Here is a 9,973-nt window from a genome sequence, read left to right on the forward strand (position 1 = left end):
GTCTATCAGTTCAGTTCAGTTCAGTTCCGTCACTCAGTCGTGTCCAACTCTTTGCGACCCCATGAATCGCAGCATGCCAGGCCTCCCTGTCCATCACCAACTTCCGGAGTTCACCCAAACTCATGTCCATCGAGTCGGTGATGCCCTCATCCTCCGTCGTCCCTTTCTCCTCCTGCCCTCCCTCAATCCCTCCCAACATCAGGGTCTTTTCCAATGAGTCAGCTCTTCCCATGAGGTGGCCAAAGTATCGGAGTTTCAGCTTTAGCATCAGTCCTTCCAATGAACACCCAGGACTGATCTCCTTTAGGATGGACTAGCTGGATGTCCTTGCAGTCCAACAGACTCCCAAGAGTCTTCTCCAACACCACAGTTCAAAAGCATCAATTCTTCGGCGCTTAGCTTTCTTCACAGTCCAACTCTCACATCCATACATGACCACTGGAAAAACCATAGCCTTGACTAGACTTGACTTTGTTGGCAAAGTAATATCTTTGCTTTTTTAATATGCTATCTAGGTTGGTCATAACTTTCCTTCCAAGGAGAAAGCGTCCTTTAATTTCATGGCTACAATCACCATCTGCAGTGATTTTGGAGCCCCCCAAAATAAAGTCTGACACTGTTTTCCCATCTATTTCCCATGAAGTGATGGGACCAGATGCCATGATCTTAGTTTTCTGAACGTTGAGCTTTAAGCCAACTTTTTCACTCTCCTCTTTCACTTTCATCGAGAGGCTGTTTAGTTCCTCTTCACTTTCTGCCATAAGGGTGGTGTCATCTATGCAGAATCTTGAAAAAAAAATGACACAAATGAACTTATTTACAAAATAGAAAAAGACTCACAGACTTAGAGGACTGTGTGGTTACCAGGGGAAAGCAGGGAGGGATAGCTGGGGAGTTTGGGACTGACACGGACTCAACTGACAGAGACCTTTTTGTTGTAATGAACACCGTAGAGATTTGAGAGGACAAAGACCATCAGGGCCAACCTGGGCTGGATTTTGCAATTTGATGAATTTGATGATGCAGATGGGCTCCCTGGTGGGGAAGGGCCATGTGATTCCCACGTTGAAGCAAGCGTGCCTGGAGTAGCCAAGTCTTCACAAGAAGAACCACAGCAACCCCATCGTGAATACACAAAACTCCTGGGCACGGTGCCACATCTCTGACATGTCAGGGAAATGTTCTTACGCAGTGAATGAAATCTCCTGGGAGGGTCATAAATCCTGTGCAGCAAATTATACACTAACAGGTTCTTAGGGGAATTCAAATAAATCCTCACAACCGCTTAGCAGGTAATCTCCAGATCAGATTCCCATTTTTCTTAAGAGCAAAATAATATATGACTTCTTATACTCTCCTCGTGAAATGCCATATATCAAAGATATGAATTTAGTCGAAATATTGATCTTAAGCCAAAGTGAAACTAAGGGAAAGTTTAATGCGTTTCACCACAAAGGAGAGAGTGAGGGACGTATGCATAAAATGTGCTTTATAAAGTGAAGCATCCAGAAGGGGTGGGACTGAAGTGCTCAGGAGCCCGGCGCCCTCCTGAGGTGGTCCAGTGAAGGAAGAACCATGGAATCCAGCATAGCCTGGATTCCTGACAACCCAGCTGTTTGTCATGGAGATTTGGCCTTACAATTAGACAACTAAGATAGACTTCGGGAGAAGGAGATATCTTAACGCAGTGTGAATCCTTTTAAATGAGTTTTATTCATTGCAAGTCATGTGGGGTAAGTGTATCAGAGCCGTGGTCTGTGTCTCAGGGGGAGGCACAGCCATGGAGGGCTACAGTTTTTGTTTTTTTTTCTTTAGCATTTTATTTTATACTGGAGTAGAGCCTATTAACAATGTTGTGATAGTTTCAGATGGACAGCAAACGGATGCAGTGGTCCATATACAAGCATCCATTCATATACAAGGTGACAGGTGGATGGAGGGGAGTCTGGGTTGATGGAGACTTGAGGAATTTCCCAGAGAAGTAGATTAATATCAGATGTGCACCCAAACTTACATCTTCTGTTCCTTTCTTCACTAACAAAAGCATAATGAGGAGAATGATCTTCCTTTTCTATCTCGGTCTGCCAAAGTGAATCAACCCTTGCAACCTCTCTGGGGAGTGACCACTAACTTCATGGGTCATAGGACAAACAGTTGTTAAAAAACAGTGCTTTTTAAAAAAAATTTTCTTTATTTTTTCTGAATGAAAGAGCCTTTATAAAGTCCCCTGTCATTTAATCATCCATGTGCTGTCTAGAATTCTCGAGTGAGCTGGATATCTCAGAAAAGCAGGGGAGGAAGGCTGGACAGCCAAGTGCCATGCGATGACCACACCCACCTGACACTTGAAGGGACATTGTAATTTCTACTTTCAATGTTTGCAGCATGCCTGGGGACACTGCTGTCACCTGTCCTTCGGCTGGCACGGCCAGATGTACCCCATCGGACACGAGCAGCCACAGCCCTGGGTGAACCAAAGGCACCTTCCTAAGTAGGCTATTACTTATTTATTTGGGGGATTTGTAAAAATGTGGCCGTCATGTGGAGCCTCTGGGTGCATGAATAATGCAAAAGTACAAAACATTAGGAAACAGAAACAAACAAAAGCCAGATGCCTAGCTCCATTTCTCTCCAGGGACAGAAACCACTTTTTTGATCAATACATTGTAGTACAGAGAAGGATTGTGAAAAAAAAATGCAAACGTGAATTTAATAGGACATCAAAGCTTGAGTCGGGGCACAAATGCCTTCTTGCCATTCGCACGATCAGGGTGTGAGCCAGTCCTGGGAGTGAGAGCCTCGGTCTGAACAAGGGTCAGATTCGCTAACAGCCCGACTTGGCAAGGAGGGGACCTCTGTGGGAGCGGGCAGGAAATGTATGAAGGCAGCCCCATGAAGGAGTAGAGCATGGCCTTCACAGAGGGGTTGGGCCCGGAGCCGGTTCCATTGCACAGCCTGTCCTCCTCAGACCTGCCTCTGTCCATCTTGCACATTTCTAGACTCTAGACACCATCCTGAGTCTGGAGCAGTTGTTTGCTGCCTTCTTTCTTCACGCAGATGTTTGACTGGAGTCCTGCTTGTTCTGTATTACCTGTCATCCAATGTGCTCTGTGCTTCAGGCAGCATCTCCTCTGCCTCTGGCTGGAAGCTTAGCCGCTCCACTGGTAACCCCAGACCCCGTTGCTGCTCCACAGTCATGCTAGGGTTGGTCCAAAGGAGGGGAAGAAGCAGAAAAGAGAGAAAAATCTACTTGTACATGTTGGGAAGGGGCAGGAATTTGGTCACTCAGCCCCGAACTGTTCAAACAGAAGGTAGTCACACCAGTTATGCCCACATCTGCTTGGACAAGGGAGTCCAGTCCATGGAGAAAGCCCCAAGGGCTACTCAGGAGGCTGCTCTTCAGCCTGGTCAGAACAAAATGGCTTGTATACTGAGTTGAAAGTGAAAATCGCTCAGTCACGTCTGACTCTTCGCGACCCCATGGACTATACAGTCCATGGAGTTCTCCAGGCCAGAATACTGCAGCGGGTAGCCTTTCCCTTCTCCAGGTGACCTTCCTGACCCAGGGATTAAACCCAGGTCTCCTGCATTGCAGGTGGATTCTTTACCAGCTGATCCACAAGGAAAGCCCATACTGAGTTGGCGTCCCAGTAAACCCAGTGCTAGCACACACTAACATCTGAGCTGCAGTGAGAGGCCTGGGGTTCACGTCCCAGGATTATGAGACTCATGGAGAAAGGAGACTGACTGACAGCAGGCCCATGATGCGACGCGGAGATGTTAGAGGATGGCTGGGGCCCCTGTTTCTGCTTTTTTCTCTTTCTCACTAAAATTGCCTCAGAATATGAAAAGTAAAGGGGCAAAAAATCATCTCTATGATTTGTAGTCTCTTCAGTTTTGAGATTACATTACATCTACCAAAACAGAACAAACCAAGTTTAGTAAATACTGCTTTCAGTAGAAAAACCTGATTTCTGAATTAAAACAGCTGATTGTTTATCGCAGAAAGAAACAGCTGTGGAAATTATCCTCAGATCCAAAAGTAACATAAGAGATGGGGATACTAAGCTGTCTCAGAGACAACACATCAAAATGCTCATGTGGGGATGAGTAACATACAGGAGTGACACCGCTGAATATCTGACCAATAAAAACAAAACTTATTCTAAAAAAATACTGTTGAACTTTCATGAATTTTAATATAAATGTAATGTATTTACATTTATCTATTTATATTTATGAAATATATAACATGTATACAAAATATATATGCAAAATATGAAATATAAATAAATCTAAAAATTCACATTGCATTTATGTAAACATACAATTTAAGTTTTATGCAAATATAAATATCATTCAAAGAAGATAAATATATTATGATATATATTGATGATCACTGGGTCAATAAATCTGGTTATTCCAATGGGATGTCTAAATGTGTTTGAGAAATAGGTAATGAAACAACCAAGTTTTCTGCACAGAGAGTGAGCCTGAGTGTAGTCAATTATTCTCGATGTGGTAGAAAATGGAGTTTTAAACATGCCTTATGTATTTGTAGGATAAAAATCAGTTTCATTCAATTCCAAATAACTTGGGAAAAACAAAAAGAGGATATCAGGAAGTCTTGAGAATCACATCAGACTACAGGAAAAGTGTGAGAATTTATAGAAAGAAAATGAAACAGCGAAACTGAAATTGTAACTATGACGACAGTTGATATACCAGCTGTACTCATTTTCATGACTGTAAAAGACAAAATCTCTCATATGGAATAAGAAACATGATATTTATTTACAAAGAGATATAAGAAAATAATATAGAGAAGATAAAAATGAAAGAGCTAGCAAATACATATTAAGCATATGCAAGTAAAATAATGCATTGTTAAATAGGAAAAAGCAGAGTTCAAGGCAAAAAGTATGATCATCTCCAAAGAAGATAGAATATTTATGAATACTTTAAAATAAATATCATGGAATCAATAGGAAATATTAAAAATGTTCAACTATAAGCCTAATGGAAGTCTTTTTTTTCCTGACAGAACTAAGTTGCTGCTTCCATTGACAGATGAATAGGTAAAGATTATACATATATATGTATACATATATATATTCAATGCAATATTATTCAGCAACAAAAAGCAGCAATATGAATGGACCTTGAGGATATTATGCTAAGTGAGCTGAGTCAGATGTGAAAGTCTCTCAGTGTGTCCGACTCTTTGTGACCCTATGGACTATACAGTCCGTGGAGTTCTCCAGGCCAGAATACTGCAGTGGGTAGCCTTTCCCTTCTCCAGGGGATCTTCCCAACCCAGGGATCGAACCCAGTTCTCCCGCTTTGCAGGTAGATTCTTTACCAGCTGAGCCACCAGGGAAGCCCAAGGATACTGGAGTGGGTAGCCTTTCCCTCCTCCAAACTGGGGTCTCCTGCATTGCAGGAGGATTCTTTACAGATGGGGAAAGACAAATGCTGTACGATTTCACTCATGTGTTATCTAAAACACTAATAAACAAATAAGTTCCCTCCCCCCCAGAAAAAAAAAACAACCCTAAATAAAAGAGTAAACCAAATCAATCATGTTGATACGGGGAACAAAGTAGTAGTTACCAGAAGGGGAGGGATGGCAAGGGAGGGAGAGATGGGTAAAGGGTGGTGAGTGAGCGTGCTAAGTCACTTCAGTAGTGCCCAACTCTTTGCAATCCTATGGACTGTAGCCCATCAGGCTTCTCTGTCCATGGGGATTCTCCAGGCAAGAATACTGGAGTGGGTTGCCATTTCCTCCTCGAAAGGGTGATGGATGGAAATTAAATTTTTAGTGAGCTCGCTGTAGGGTATACAGAAGTAGAAATATGATGTTGTACACATGAAACTTGCACGGTGTTTACAGTTACCATGGACTGGAACACGGGAAGAAAGGGTATGCATGTCCATATGTGTGTGTGACTGTGTGTGTGTGTGTGTGTGTCTGTGTGTGTCTTTGTCTGTATGTCTGTGTATGTGGAGGGGTTGATGGCAGTGTTGACAGAGCACAGGAGGCAGGCCACTCTCAGGGAAATCTGTGGGTGACATGGAGAAGGCTCAATGTGGTAGATCTTCTGAAATATAAGTGACAGCAAGATAAATAAATATATATTCGAGGCTGCAAAGAGGCAGCCGCTGAAGCTAATGGCCGCCTAGTGATCAGAGACATCAGTGTGGTCCCAGTCAGCTGAAAACCTCATCTCCATGGCGACAGCCTCTCCTGCCACTCCTCTCAGCACCAAGCAGGGAAGCTGAAATTCATCTTTAAAAATTCTGCTAAAAATTGATTAAAGTAGAAAGTGACTCAGCTTTCCTTCTCTTTTTATTTTATCCCAGTTACCATGTTGAAGAAAAGAGTCTTATGTAGAGAGCACCTATTCACACAGAACCTGGTAATATAAGTAATTTATTCACTTCTTTGAGTCTATTATTAGGGTTAACAAGCCTAAAATGGGAGTTACAAATGCCTGATTAATGAGAAGCTTTCTTCAGCACAGAGTTGTGTCAGGTGGTCCTGTATCTGAGGATGGCACACCCCTGTTGAGGGGTCACCTTGGGTGGATGGCGCAGGGCGTTCAGCAAATATTACTGTGGACGTGGCTGACCTTGCATCCCTGGGACCCACAGAGCTCCCACAGCTGGCCTCATTCACATGCCAGTGAACCTGGCTTGAGGCAGCTCCTTCACTATTGAAGAGTTTTTCCCCCTTGAAGTTTGCTGTGTTTGTTTGCTGCCTGTCAGCTGTTTAAGCTTTGGTGAGTATTAGCTACTAATGGGCATCTACCAGGTTTACACATCAGCCATTCTAAGTCACAGAAATACAGTGATCTACCGAAGAGACACGAAATCATCACCGAACTCTAACGTGTCGCTCCTTCCACTAACAACTGTATGTCGTGTTTGGTGCGGTCTGAGTGCCTGTGTCCCCTCGCATGTACAGGTTGACACCTAACCCTTGATGTGATGGTGTTAGGAGGTAGGGGCTTGGGGGGGTGATGAAGTCATGGGGGTGGAGCCCCCAGGATGGGATTAGCATCCTTATAAGGGAGCCACAGAGACCCCCATGCCCCTTCCTCCAGGTGAGGATGCGGTGAGAAGATGTCATCTGTGAACCAGGAGGAAGCAGATCCTCACCAGACACAGAATCTGCTGGCACCTTGATCTAGGATGTCCAGCCTCCAGAGTTGGGAGAGACGAATGTCTGGTGTATATAAGCCCCTTGTCAGAGGGCATTTTGTCAGGGCAGCTGAATAGAGACTGCGCTAGCTGTCATCAGCACTTCACGCACAGTGCTGTCAGCACCGACTTCCAGGGACTGCGCCACTTCTGGCCCAGGCCCTGCTCAACAGCAGGTCAGTCCTTCTCACCTTCCAGACTCTCCTCATTCTTTGTCTCATCTCTCTAATTCAGATGGTAAAGCTTCTCTGCTTGTAAGGACTCATGTAATTAGATGGCTGCTAGGCAGCCCAGGGGCATCTCCCATCTGAAGATCTGTACCTCTAACCACACCCTGAAGCCCCTTTGGTCCTGGGAGGTAACAAAGCCACTGATTCTGGGACTAGGTGAGGCTGACTATCTGCCTCTGTCTTTCATGTATAAAGACCCTTGTGATCACATCCTTGCCCCCTCTGGGAAATCCAAGTGAATCTCCCAATCTAGAGTTAGTTTATTAAGTCCCTTAATTTCATCTGAACCAGAATCTCCTTTGCCTACAATGTAATGTAGTCACAGCTTCTGGAACCTTTAATAAATGAAGAAATGGAGGTTCAAAGTGGGTGGCTGACTTTCTCAGACATGTTTAGGGTCTGCTGGGGTGACCATGTCAGGTGATATCAGAAATATGTAGATTCTTAAAGAGTCACCAGGCTCGTCATCTGGTGACGCCCTGCTTGGATGAACTGAAGATAACTCTGGGTGTTCCATTGTGGTTCAAGTCTTTCCAGGCAGCTCTGTTTCATGGAGAGAAAATAAATATGGTTTTTGAGAAGAAAGAGAGCACATGTACAACTTTATAATTTCTTTAAGCAAGACTATTGGCTTCAGATGGCATTGGTTTCAAACGTCTACCAAAAAAGTGACAAAACTTAAACAAAAATGTCTGTGCACTTCAGAGACCTTGTCCTCTAGGGGAGGAAAAGCACTGTTTTGTGTAACAAGGGACAGACATGGGATTGGCCCTGTCACCTTGACCCTTGACAGCCCACTTGGGAAAGATTTTTTCCTCCCTAATAACTTGGCTCTGTTCATCTGGAGGCCTTGGTTCCCAAGAGAGGGACATTTCAGCCAGGCTTCATGGGAGTCGTTTTGTCTTAACAGAGGATTTGTCTCAAGAAGGTGAAATTAGACCATTTAATCTGCTAATGACCCATTTACTGATTAAAATTAGTAACATGACAGGCCCTGTATTATTAAGTCCTTTAAATACATTATAAGGTCTCCTGTGCTGGGGACCATATCACCCTCCCTCTCTGTCAAGAAGAGACTCTCTATCTTGACCCTAGTCTTTGATGTGTTCATTGAGGAAATCCAACTGGGTCATAAAATAGGCCACTTTTCAAAATATATGTTTTCCAGATCAGATTTATTTTTAAAAAAGGCAAAATCAAGGTCAGAGGCATGAGCCATTGCGCAACTCTTTACTTTAGGATTCTGCCTCTGAGAACGTGGTGACCTAAATTTAGCAAATAAGTTGCTTTATCGGGCACCGTTCTGGTTTGCCCTATCATCTCCTTATTCCCATCCTGTAGAAGGGTGACTCTAGAGGCCATTCTCTTGTCTTCAGTATCCTTTTCCCAAGGAAATATGGTCACATTACAAGTCTATTTATTTACTTCATTCAATTAATAAGCCAGTTCCACCTGCCAGGCACTGGGCTGGTCACTTGTTCTATCAGAAAAAGAAATAGTTCCCCCAAAGACACAGTAGAAACACTCAATGGGGTATTTGAAAGAATTTAATGAAGGAGCTTATAAAAGTGTGGACAGGTTTAAGGGAAAGAAATCAAGCAAAAGGCAGTCAGAGACTTGGAAGAATGGAGCCAGTGACCCCCTAGATCTGCAGGTCTGGTGGTCAGGGTTAAGGTAGCCTGGGGTCAGTCCAGCTGTAGGGAGAAGGCCACTCAACCTCTGTGGCATTCGAGGAAGTTCCCACATAGAGGGAAGAGTGAAAGGTTGTTGCTGCACCATGACACACGCCAGGATTCTTGGCCTCCAGAGGAGATGAATTCAGTCTGGGGCCAGAGACGAGGCTTGATCACTCAGAGCTTTTGTGTAATAGTTTTATTAAAGTATAAAGGAGATAGAGAAAGCTTCTGACATGGACATCAGAAGGGGGCTGAAAGAATACCCCCCTGCTAGTCTTTAGCTGGATGTTATATAGCTACTAGCAGTCTGCTAATTAAAAGGAAGGAAATGTCTCAAAACTCAGAGAATGGCACCAGGCCCCTCACCCACAAGATGCATTTTGAGATAATCTTGGCACCAGGTGAGTCACCCCAGGTCATAAAATGATTGACATGAATCTTGAAGAAAGGCAGATTCCCACACAAATATATAGTTTTTCATTAACGTAGATTAAGAGAACAATGTATGAGTATAACATACTGATTTGTCAAGTCAGTTCTGAGCCTTTACATGAACCAACTTGAAGACAGAGTCTGGGGTAAATGCATAGTACATTAACATAGCTTAAGAAAAACATTTCCATAATAAAAAATGCATTGGTTAGCTCAAGGTTTGAGAAGAGATAAGTTCAGGTGGAACCAGGTGTCATTATGGCAACACAGGATTTTAAGAGAAACCTCTTTTTAAATTTGTATAGAGAAGGGGAAAAATTATATCACTAGTTTGTTTCCTCCTGCCCCTTAAGAGAGAAAAAAATAATGTCTGACACTTGCAGCTTATTTCCTCCATTTGGAGACCCCTGGCCTTCCTGCCTGTTACCCTCT

This window comes from Ovis aries, chromosome 13, assembly GCF_016772045.2.
Source record: "Ovis aries strain OAR_USU_Benz2616 breed Rambouillet chromosome 13, ARS-UI_Ramb_v3.0, whole genome shotgun sequence".
NCBI classification, from domain to species: domain Eukaryota; kingdom Metazoa; phylum Chordata; class Mammalia; order Artiodactyla; family Bovidae; genus Ovis; species Ovis aries.